This window comes from Erigeron canadensis, chromosome 5 (assembly GCF_010389155.1).
Source record: "Erigeron canadensis isolate Cc75 chromosome 5, C_canadensis_v1, whole genome shotgun sequence".
NCBI lineage: Eukaryota > Viridiplantae > Streptophyta > Magnoliopsida > Asterales > Asteraceae > Erigeron > Erigeron canadensis.
In genome coordinates this window covers 8,482,386-8,495,554 of record NC_057765.1, presented here as the reverse complement: position 1 = coordinate 8,495,554, position 13,169 = coordinate 8,482,386, and the positions used below count along the sequence as shown (strand labels likewise).

At 35.6% G+C, this 13,169-nt stretch overlaps 1 pseudogene; it reads left to right on the top strand.

Annotated features, from left to right (window-relative positions):
* The first annotated feature begins 10,645 nt into the window (after positions 1-10,645).
* LOC122601125 lies at positions 10,646-12,873 on the top strand (annotated as a pseudogene).
* The last annotated feature ends 296 nt before the right edge of the window (positions 12,874-13,169 follow it).

Below are 13,169 nucleotides of genomic sequence, written 5' to 3'. Positions count from 1 at the left end.
CGCCCCCCCATAGGAAAATTAGGGTCCAACACTAATTTTCTATTTTCACATTTAATCCTCCTCTTTAATTAGTTAAATGCAATTAACCTTTTAACTTATTTAAATTAATTATTTCGTGATCAAACTAATTAATATATTACTTTAATATATTAATTAATAATATAGAGTTACCGTGTCCTTTTGTGTGAACCCGTAGGTTTTAATTATTTCCAGACATACGTTCATTTTACGTGATCATATACTAACAGTCTTGGGCTTCACACGAAGTGAATCGAGCCCAATCCACCAAAACATGATCTGCCTCCGTGCTGACGTCAGCACGAGGACAACACAACGTGCTAATGACGTCAGCACGAGGTGCGTAGTCTGGGATCCTTTATTTCACTCGTACATAACGTTCAGCCACTGTTTAAGTTTTCTAAGACACTTATAACCTTGGCTCTACGTTCTTGTACCTGCAAAACAATAATATAACACACAAACATAACAATAATCATAAACATATATTATATTGAAGTTCAAACGTAATCTTTAAATACGAACGTAAGTCCAAACGACTTATTATTTAAACGATTACACACATTTTCCTAAAACAAAAACGTTAATCAAATCTATGTTGCTATTATCACATAAATATGCATCTACAGACTCCCCCTTGACATTAGCGACTAGATTTCTTTAAAGCGTCTTTAACTAGAACTTCAAAGTTATTCGTTAAACAGAAGTCTTGTGCTATTCGCATGAATTCTCTCTTGTAAACAATGTGCGAGAATGTTGCGATAGCGCCTTTCTTCAACTCTCCAAAATCTCACTATTGAACGAGGTATCTCTAAGAGTCTTCTCTGATCACTTTTTGACAGATTGACTACTTGCATTGGATCATACATGCGCAGCGACATCTGTTCCTTTGAATTATCAACAAACATATGTGCCTCGCCTTGCTTGATATCTATCTGCCAATATGTCATAGTTGTCAGCATATCTTGATCCCATTTGATAGCTGTAACAACCGCCTTAGAAATAATTTAAATAAATCCATAATATGTTCTAGTTTCGAACATGTGCTCACGTGAAGGTCTATTCACTCTTAAATCTTAAATTATAAGACGCGTCTATGGTCTATTGTGATAAGAATGTTAGGTTTCAAGACGTAAGCGATTGTGTTCAAGAAATTCAAGTCTGAAAATGTTTCATTTAGGCCCTACAATTATTAGAATCATTAATTAAGGGAAAAACTATATAAGGGTTAGAAAACCCAATTTTTCCACTTCTTCTCCATCTTCATCCCATCTCACCTCTCTCTCTCTAAAAACACACACATACCTTCACCATCTTCACCCACAAAAATTCATCATTTGATTTTGAGTTGTTAAACCCAGATTTCTTGCATTTTTAGCTTCCTTGTGATAATCAAAACATATTTCTAGTATCGATTTTCAGGTAATGACAACAAGTTTTGAGATTTTCATCAAAATAAAAGCTTACTTTTCAAGTGTATGTTCTTGATGATTTGGTCCATTTTTGGTGTAAAAATCGTGTTAAAAGTTAGTGGGTTTGTGTCTAAAAGTGTTTAGTAACCTTTTCGTGATCAAATTTGGGTCGTAAACATGTTTTAATCTTCAAAACCCTCGTTTTTGTTTGAACAGTCCCAAATTCGTCCTAAAAACACTTAAAACGAATTTAGTATCCCAGAAACGAATTTAAGACTTCCAAAACGAAGTTAAGCTTCAAAACGAACTTAGCAAACAAACTTAAGTCCTCAAACGAATTTAATCTTCGTTCAGATACACCTTACGAATTTAATCTTCGTTCAGATACACCTTACGAATTTAATCTTCGTTCAGATACACCTTACGAATTTAATCTTCGTTCAGCTACACCTTACGAATTTAAACCCTATTTTCGTTAGTTGTAGAAATCAGGTTTTATACTTAGTTGTAATCCAAGTCTATCATGTACAAGGAAACCCTAATTAAGGTATAATCAAGACATATTCGATCTTGTTTATCAAAGTGCGAGTTCAAAGACGTTCATTACGAGTCTAGTGTATGAAAAACACTGTTGAGTCAAACGTTTAAAGATCATTAGTGATCCAAATCATCAGTACATCAAGGACACTTAGTAAATAAATAATCACGAGAACTAATACATGTATCCATCTATGCTCAATGGTTTGTGATTAGGTTGACATCAAGACATACTTGGATTCGAGTAGATATATTTTACTATATCTGTGCTTATACCCTGTGCTTGTAGAACTACGCTCGTAGCAGATCACTGTGAGTCTTCGTAGCCCCTTTTTCTTTACTTATTTCGGGGTGAAAGGAATACTACTCATGCTTTTATACATGCCGTAACTACTTTTACTACTCTTTGGCTATTTGACTACTTGTTACATATTAGCCGGTCCTGTTGAGGATTGTGTGTGCACTATTGATACTATTAGCCGGTCCTGTTGAGGATTGTGTGTGCACTATTGATACTATTAGCCGGTCCTGTTGAGGATTGTGTGTGCTCTATTGATACTATTAGCCGGTCCTGTTGAGGATTGTGTATGCTCTATTGATACTATTAGCCGGTCCTGTTGAGGATTGTGTGTGCTCTATTGATACTATTAGCCGGTCCTATTGAGGATTGTGTGTGCTCTATTGATACTATTAGCCGGTCCTATCGAGGATTGTGTGTGCTCGCTTACTTATGTGCAAGTTGGTCACTAGCCACTACATACTACTTAATACTTGAGATCTACTGGCGGTACAAAATGCTTTTATGCTACATGTTTATACTCAAACCTACGAACTCACCAACCTTTGTGTTGACTCTTTTAAGTATTCCTTTCAGGTAAACCGGCTAATCGTGGCTAGGAGTGGTAGCATGGGACTATTAGCAGACTTCAGGATTTAGGGTTGGAGTTTGCATGCTTGTACTTTGTGTTTGGTGGCAATATGCCCAATCGTATCCCCTGCGTGGGAACCTTTCGTACTTGATTTGATCATCTTTGTTGAACTTGTGTGTGTAATAACTACTACTATGCTTGTTTGGTTATGAAATTGACTATTTATGTTTATCCTAAGCACTCATTTAGTATTCCAATGTAACATCCATGTGCGCGTGTGCTTTATCTTACATCCCGAGTTTTCCGCCGCTGTCGGGGTGTTACAATAGCGGGAACCTCTTCAACACATTTAATCATTCTCTGGACAAACCGAAATGTGTCATCTGGATTTTTAATCTTCTTCTTTGGCGTGGGTTTAATCAACCTATCTTCAGACTTCAAACCTCTATCACTGAAATTCCAAATTCTTTCCTTTTGAAATCTCTGCCAATAGAAATCCGCAGTTCCATTTTTCTGAAGATTAACAAACCATCTTCTTCCCAAATCTATCATATCAGAATCACTGAGATAGTGGAAATGTCTTTGACTGATTGACATGTACTGGCATCCTTCTTTTCTCTTGATAATGAACAAATTGATTCTATGATCATAAAACAAACTTTGTATCACTGAGAAGTATTTTGGTGCATCCTTGTCTAAGATAAACTCCCAAAACATCGATGGCTTATACGTATCACGTATTACCAAACCAGTATGTCCTCTATAGCCTGGAATCAATCTGTTAATAATAAACTGATGATCTTGCACTGTCAGAGGTATATTAAATCATCTAAGATTAACCTCTTGCGTAGCATTTATTTTCTAGCATAGATCAATGATATACTCATGTTCTTCATTATCTACTAACTTTGCAAAAATCTTGAACATTAACTTTGCAGTATTCCTTGGATCATCTGGACTGTGTCTGATCGGATTAAGTCTGAGATGTTCTTCTACAGCGACTGGTTCAACTTGAATGTCTTGATCATCATTAAAGACACGATCAAAGTCATAAGGTACATCAAGTAACCTTTTTCTGTCAGCTTCAGAAACAAATTCTCCTTCCAGATCTTCATCATTGATACTATCTAAATCATCATCAACAGCATCAATACCGTCCAATGCGCCTATTTGGATCTTATCTGCAATTTAATAGTTCAAATATACAAAACAAAGAACCTAAAGTATAAGTCAAGACATAAATAAGAAACAAGTATTAATACATAAAAAAACAAAGTATTTAAAATAAATAACACTATACCATAAATATAATGTAACAATTACATCAATATTTATCTTATAATCTTTATCTACTTTAAATAACAAAAAATAATATTATATCATAAATATAATGTAACTACTTAAGACATTAATATTTATCTAATAAATTATCTTAAGTACAAAAATCATTAACATTAAGGTATATAATCTGAATCTTCAGGATCATCAGAACTAGAGTCAAAGCCAGATGACATGTTATTCAAAATCCTTAGTCGTTTTCTCTCTCTCCAATGACGATCTGAATCTGACCATTGATCACTATCAAGGTCTATATTCGCTTGATTAACCTCTATGCTAAGATTTTCCCATACTTTAGATTCTTCATCAACAAGATTATGAGGATCATTCGTGAACTTTTCTTGAATCTCCCTTTCTATTCTATCCTGCTCTGATCGAACTCTCCGTGGATTGTGATAATCAGGATGTTTACAATCAGAATCGGATTTACCTGAATTGGAATCTTCCTCATCTTCTGCTGAATCTTGACCATCATCAGGATCTGCATCTGGAGCAACCACCACAGCTTTACCTTTATATTTCTAAGTCCCAGATGTACTAGCACTAGTTGTACCAGCAATCTCTGACTCTTTCTGTCTTGGTGACTCCCCTTGAATATCTGCAATCTCTGAATCCATAACAGTATTAGCAGCATCTTGATCTTGACCCTGATTCTCTGGCTCACCAGCTGTTGGTTGTACATCGTTTGGATCTTAAGCTGGATCTTGATCTTCATGATCATCATCTCTTATCTTCTTAGCAAGCTCATCATCCTTACAACCATCCTTATCTCCCCCTTGAGCGAAGAATTGGTCAAGTCAAGAACCAAGAGAATGAACAAGTGTTGTCATTAAGTCCATCTCTTCTTGATGCTTAGCAGCTTGGAGCTTTAGCTGACTCTCCAAAGCTGTAACCCTCATCTCTAACATCTTCTTATCAGAAAATATACGACTCTGTTGCACTTGAACAGGCAAAACTGGACGTGAAGTTGAAGCAACATCAGATGTATAGGAAGGTGGTGGCAACGTAGCTTCAAACGAAGGCATACGAGCACTGAAAGTTCCTGAGGGAAGCATCTGAGGTCTTTCCAAAGGCATCCTCAAACGTCTCATAATAGTAGAAATAGGAACTGCCTGAACAGGAGTAGATGAAGGCCTAGGAGCAACAACTGTCAGCTCTGGCTCTTGACGAACTGTCGATTCAGGAGCAGAAAGAATCGTAACAGTCGTAGCCTCAGTAACAACAGTAGGTTGAGAACCAATTCCTCTTATAACAAACCTGGTTCTCGGCCTTTTCTCTCCAACAAAAATACCAGTAGAAGTAGTAGACACAGAAATCGGAATCTCATAAACAAAAGCTCTTAAAGCATCAACTGATGGAGTAGCATCAGAAGTAAAAGAATGAGATCTCTCCATAGCTTCATCATAAGCAGCAAAGTCTCTATCAACTTCAGCCTGAGATCACTGAGTAGCTTGTAATCTCTCCACAACATCAATCCCTTTCCTTTGTCTTCTTCTTCTTTTTGGCAACCTTTCTTCTTCGTCTTCATCTTCTGAATCATCACCAGCATTAACAGTAACTGGGAATCCAGAAGGACCAGCATTATCACCAACTGGAGCAGAGGTAGAAGTAGAAACTCCAGAAGTTGGTGGCACAAGATTTGCGGGATCATCAATATCCTGCATAAGAGCATCCATATCTGGATCATTCTCCAGATTCCCAGCATAAAGAGGAACTTCATTCGATCCCTCAAACTGATGAGCTCGGTCTTCCTGAGGATCTTCTTGATCTTGAGCATCATCATCAGCAGTAGCAACTGGTACATCATCTTCCCAACCTTGTGTAGGTGCAACATAGTCAGGATTGATCAAGTGTCCGAACAATGGTGGATTATCAACATTAGCAGGAACACCATCACCCGATACGTGTTTCATACTTTCAACAAACACTTTATTAGTAAGCTATAAAATGTCGAATGATTATCATCACAAATCTTGGAAACAAAAAGAATTTCTTGTCGCTTCCAAACCCTCTCAACTGCTTAATGAAATTATCATATAGGTACTGAGAAAAGTTGTAAGGCTTGTTCAGCACAAAAGCAACCATCTATGAAGCAGTAAAGATATTCATCTAATCATGACCTGCACTCCGATGACTAATGGAACTCAATAAATAGTAGGCAAGTGATCTCTATTTGCCTCTGATACGATTCTTACGATATGGATGTGTGAAATCACCCACATAACCCACACTTCTGAGAGCACCGTCACAAAACGACTCTACAAAGTCTGCCGGACCTTGCTCCATATCAATATCACCTAAATGCAATATAGTCCGTAAGTCTCCAGCATAAAACTGAAACGTACGATCAGCAACAATGATGCGAATAATAGTATAAGCACCCTTCTCTACTGGTCTGGTTGAGTTCCAGAACTGACGAATGAGACTAATAACTAACAGAGGGTTCTCGGTCAATGCGAAGCGAATACGAGAGCGTGTCACATACTGAAGGACACCGTGAAACTCTGGTGTGCATCCCGGCTGAGTAATGTTGAGATCAATAGCAGCATTATGTTCCTTGACGAACACGCAAGCATTAGCACCTTGTCCTGCCATATCTGCACAAAAACAGACAAAAACGACAAGAAAAACAAAAATTAGAAATAAAAATTAGAAACTATTCTAAGTCCCACGACATAGCTTCGTGATGATGTCAGCACGAGGAGAATCCTCTTCGTGTGACGTCAGCACGAGCTGACCTTCGTGAACCCAGAAAATTCATCAAAAACATCTCCATATGATGTTAAAATCGATCGAAATCAATGAGCAACATCAATTTTGACCAGTTTTTATGAATATCATTGAATAAATGCCTAGAAATCCAATAAAAATTCAATATAATGAACACAAAGTGGCATGTTCTTCGTGTTCTTCATCTGCTTCATGTGAATAGTAACCAAACCATAATTTCTTTAATTAAACTTGACTTTAGACATGTTAATTCAAACTTTTGTTAGATTTAAGGTGTATAAACATCAATTAATCCAATTTTAAGTCCACATTTAGTCCAAATCACCAGAAATCAAAGATCCAATTCGTAGTTTGTCCTTGTTACTGTTTACGTGAAGAACAAGTCAAAATTTAGGCATTATAACGGCTTGTAATGAGCAATTATCATAGTCAAAACATCAATAAACTATCCTAGATTGGAATTAACCAACAAAACTGGATAATTAACACGAAAAGTAGATGAAAAGATCGAAAAGTGGATCGGATAAACAGTGCGCGTGAAGGAGATTAGTTTGTGTGGTAATTTTTAGGGTTTAATAATGATTAAAGGTAAATAATCCAAGTTAAAACCCATATTTATATCTAAGCTCGTGGGCCGGGCCAAAGACACACTTCGTGGGCTTCTTGCTGACGTTAGCACGGACGAGCTGGAAATTGTACACACGATCTGCACAATTCAGATTTTTGTAAAATTTTCCCGTAAATCAATAAGGAAAAATTACAAATTTCCAGAAAACATAAACCTGTAGATACTCATTATTTAAAACTTGTATCTGCTCGTAAATGTAATCTTACCATAAATCATCCATACTAACATGTCATCAAAATAATGTATAAATCTAATTTTACATTATATATAATCTTAACATAAAAACGATCATTTCTCCATTGATGCTTAACTCAAATCATATGCAAACTTACACCGAAACAAATTCAATGTATAATGCATTACAAATCAATTTATCATATCAACAACCTGTCACATTTAAGTCTTAGGTTGTGATCTTGATATTACAAATCTAACCTATTACACCAAGTTCTAGGTTATCACAAGGTTAAGCATCCTTGTATTACATTACATGCATAGACTATTGTCCGTTGCTATGCAATTCTAAGGTTAGAGGAGATGATTTTGTCCTCAATTGCAATATGAAATTTTGAGGTCATTTTCCTTTGAAATCTATTATCTTTATCTTGTACACTTAACAAACTTCATCAATGCATCAAAATCAACAAAAGTAATACAAACATGCTAAAACAATCAAAATCTTAACCTAGCAATCAAAAATCTAAGGCAAGTCCAATCTTTGTCAAGCATACTTATCAACCAAAAACAATTGAAATCTCAACAATATATTGAAACAAATTCAAGTATATTTTCACTTTTCAATTTTTTTTTAATAAAATCATTTTCAAAATTCAAACAACTTATGTTTATATTAGAAAATCCATCCATTAAACATATACCATAAGCAACAAGACTCATATACTCCGCTAAGGATCATTTATCTATGGAATCATAAGATGCTTATCAAATCTCTCGTGCAATAAGAACTAGTTTGACACAACAAACTGAAACTTACTGCAAAAAGTAAAATAAAGATAAAAATAAAAATAAAAGTAAAAATAAAAATAAAACGAAAACTAAACTACTTTACTTATTTACAAGAAATTCTAAGTTAGATTAGATAAACAATTACATAAGCATGTGGGTGAGAAATAATTCTTTTATTATTAGTTATGAACAATGACCCAACAACGATTACCGGTATATTTGTCCTCTTAAACACTCGGTACTTCTAGTTTTCTTTGGGTTGTGACACTTTCGACATACCCTGGTCAAGGAGAGTCACCATGTAACCCGAGTAGCCTAATATGCCACTTAGTTTGCGAACTTATGTGACTCACATCCAGATATACTCCCGTAATCGACACAAGCACTAAGATAACAAATATTCAATATCTATTCAAAAACTTCTTTGAACAAACCATGAGACACTTTTTAAGATTTAAGCAATTAAGTGAATTTAGTATCTTGTGAATTAATTGATTTATTTGCTTTTGCATTTCATTATATTTGGAACCCGTGATTTTCGATGAGACCCGTGTAGAACCTATCCCAAGTTGGACACTTTAGGTAGGCTAGGTATACAAAGACACCCTGAGGACATACTTGTCTGAATCTCAAAGACCACATTAGCCCCTTAATTACATTCATTTCATTTGCATAAACAGAATATCAATATCACATCATATCTAAATTTAACTTTCAAGCTCATGATTTATAGAGGGCCTTTCCCTCAATTGCGTATCTTTTACGTTCTTCAATCGGCATATCAGCATAAGTATACCTACCGATCACTCCATTCTTCTCATACGAAGGCCAATCAAAACCTTGAGTTATCACAAGCCACATTTCCATGTCAGTGAGACAAATGTAGTCTTCAAAACGTCTCTTCCACATCCAATAATTTTCCATACGAAAAAGCTTTGGAGGTGTATTTACCCCGACCAACCTCATGATCATGCTGATGAGTAGGGCATTTGGTGAATTTGCAGCAGCTGGTATGGTAATCATTTCGAATCTTTTGGTGACAAATCAAACGAAATAACAACGTAAATCGTGTGGCACGAAGTCACACGAGGAGTACGTGACACGAAGAATACGAAGTCACGCGAGAAGCACGTGACACGAAGACACACGAGGTCACGCTCCTGAGCACGAAGATCAGTTCGTGCAGACGTGGCACGAAGTTGACACGAAGTCAGGTTAGTGCTGACGTAGGCACTAAGCAAGGATCACCTCGTGCTGACGTAAGCACGAGGTCGCGCGAAGTTACACACGAACTAAAGGAAAAACACAAATTTCGAACGAATTTGCAATCAATAGCAAATCAAACGATCTTAAACATTCTGGTAATCAACCTTAGGGCTCTGATACCACTTGTAAGGTGCCCTATTGTTGCGTGGATCGTAATAAGATGTGATTCGTTATGTCAAGAGTGTGAAATCCTCTTGAGATAACTAGATTGCTATTGCCTTTTGTCGATTAATGAGCAATTAACCAACCCAAGGAGATGCACAAGGCTTGTGGTTCGTGTAGGATATCACACGAAGGAACAATTAACCTTAATTCGTAGTTTTACGAAACAATACTCACGATTAACCTAATTCCGTAGATTAGGTCTTGTATTTATACTAGTTATGTATTAGATCGTGTGGGCTTAGGCCTTAATCGAAGGATTAGGCCTGAAACAATAATCAATTCAATTTGCCTCGAGCTGACATCAGCACGAGGCCAGTCCTACATGCTGATTACGTCAGCACGAGGTTCGACTCTTTGATTCTTTGTTTTACTTCGTTTGGCTCGTACATAACATCCAATCATCGTTTAAGTATTCTATGACACTTATAAACCTTGATTCTATGTTATTGTACCTGCAAAACAATATATAACACACAAACACAATACAAAACATAAACAGATATAATATTGAAGTTTAAACGTAATCATTAAATATCAACACAAGTTCTTATTTAAATGATTACAAACATAATTCCTAAAACATAAACGATAATCAAATCTATGTTGTGATAGTCACAACGAATCTGCATCTACAACATCATTCTAACTAACAATAAAATCCACTAATCAGGGTCATGTTCACCACCATGTTCTACTCAATGATATTGTTCTTCTACATGGTAGCCATTGCAAGTAAGTTAAATAATGACTATTTTTATGTGTTTTTATCAAAACAAACATATACTGTACATTATAAACTCTTATGTTTACCTTCATTTTCTCAGGTTGCCAATCGTTTGTGGGAGTAAATTACGGGATAGTACCTGAGAACCTCCCAGTCCCACAACCATCAGCCATTGTATAACTTCTACAATCAACATCGATTGGGAAACTCGATCTTAATGGAGCAGACCAATCGATCTTAAACGCGTTACCCAACAAAAATATTGAAGTAACCATTAGGCGAAGAAGAGTTGCACGAAGGAAATCTCAGACTTAAAACCCAATTGTTACCTTCAATGCAAAACCATCGATCGACAATTATTGAATCCTTGTTAAATGGAAAAGTTAGGGTCTCCACCGTTCATTTATATATGGTGTTGGGACAAATTGAGCCTCTGTCAATTGCAAGATTTGATGAAACTTTTGTCGATACGTTGAAAGGTTTGCTGGACTTCAATAAAGCAAATGGTTCGCCTTTTATGATCAACTCATATCCATTCTTGGCTTACCAGACTGGAGCTACAATTGACAAACTGACATTCTGTTTGTTCGACGAGAATCCTGGCAGAGCAGATGAACGCACCAATATCTCTTATTACAATATGTTTAATAGGAAAACGCCCAGACATATAGTGACAAATTGGTTACTCATCTCAGATTAATGGTTGGAACTCCATTAATGCTCAGGCAGTCAATGGAAACCTACTTATTTGCTTTATACGATGAGGGTTTGACGCCGAGAAAATCGTTTTGTATCTTCTATGTTTGATCTAACCCCGATATATGATATGAGGCTCTCCACCACCACCCCTTATACAAGTCCCCATGGCTCTTCAACCGCTTCAAAAAATACATACTTGATTGTTGCCATTTTAGCCGTTGTCTTAACATTTATTAAATTGTTAGATATCCACCCATTGATGATATTTCTTATTTGAAAAGTTTTGGCCTTCGCATATTTTTTATCGCATTAACTCGGACCCTGTCAAATTTTAAGATTTTGTTATTAGGGATTGTTGTGAATTAAGGAAATGAACAAAAAAAACTGATGATAGTAGATGAGTGGAGGTTTTTATGTGAGTATTGAGATTATAACATAGATAAAAAAATATATTTTCTTTCTATTTTCTTTCCTTTTCACTCTTTTTTAATTTTTTGGTGGGGGTTTCTATTTGAGTATTGAGATTATAACATAGATAAAAAAAATATTTTCCTTCTATTTTCTTTCCTTTTCACTTTTTTTTCCTTTTTTATTTTTCAAGCTTTTTTGTGATAAAAACACATAAAAATGTTTTTTTTTCTTTTATAATAACTAAACTTTTACTTTTTCAGCCAATGCATTTGAGATAAAAAATTACTCAATATAGGCGTATTGCCTCCATTAATACGATAACTAAATATATACATTTTTCCTTTTTGCCTCCATTAATACGATTACTCAATATATACATTACTAAATAAACTGGAAGACCTCTTTGACTAGCTTTCTGTATCATAAAGATGCATAATAGAATATTTTACTGTTCTATTATTATGAATATGGTAATAATCGATTTTGAACGCGTTATCCAACACCAACATTGAAGTAACCGTATGAGTCACAAACAACGACATCCCACAAATGGCTACTGACCCAACCTACGCTAGATATATTATGGGTCATGGCCAACGTAATTCCATACCCGTCAACCAAAATCATCCTGATTACCTTAGACAATGAAGTGTTGCACTCTGGTAATTCCTAACTTATAACACAACTGTTACCCACTATGAAAAACCTTCAATCCGCAATCAATGAATCCTCATTAGGTGGAAAAGTGAGGGTCTCCACCGTTCATTCAATAACGGTGTTGGGAGCAATCGAGCCGAAGTCAGCTGCCAGATTTGATGAAACTCTTGCCAATACATTGAAAGGTTTGCTGGAGTTCAGCAAAGCAGACGGTTCGCCTTTCATGATAAAATCATGTCATTTTTGGCTTACCAGTCTGAAGCTACACCCAGCAATCTGGCATTCTGTTTGTTCGATTCTCTTATCAAAACATGTTTGATACTCATGTATGTGTGTATGTGGATGTGTGTGTGTTATAGATATAGGGGTATATGTCTAATTGGTCGGGGAAACACCGTCGCCGGAAATTCTAATTGGCTTAATCCTAACCGATATACATGTTGCAGGTCTTGAGGTTAAAGACAAAGGAAAGTGACAAAAAGTGTTTTTGATTTATATAAAATCTTTCATTCTAGCCCCTTGACTATTGTTATTTTACAGAAAAAATAAAATAACTTTTTACAACTTTGGTTTTACACCTTGACTTATAATATAAGAAAAAAAATATTTTGTATAAAATTGAAATTTATTTGTTGTTTTAATAATTGATGTTTTATAATTGCACATATTACTTAAAAGAGTAAATAATTTAAAATAATGTTTCATATAATTTATCATTTATACTTCTCAAAAGTAATGATAAAATTTAA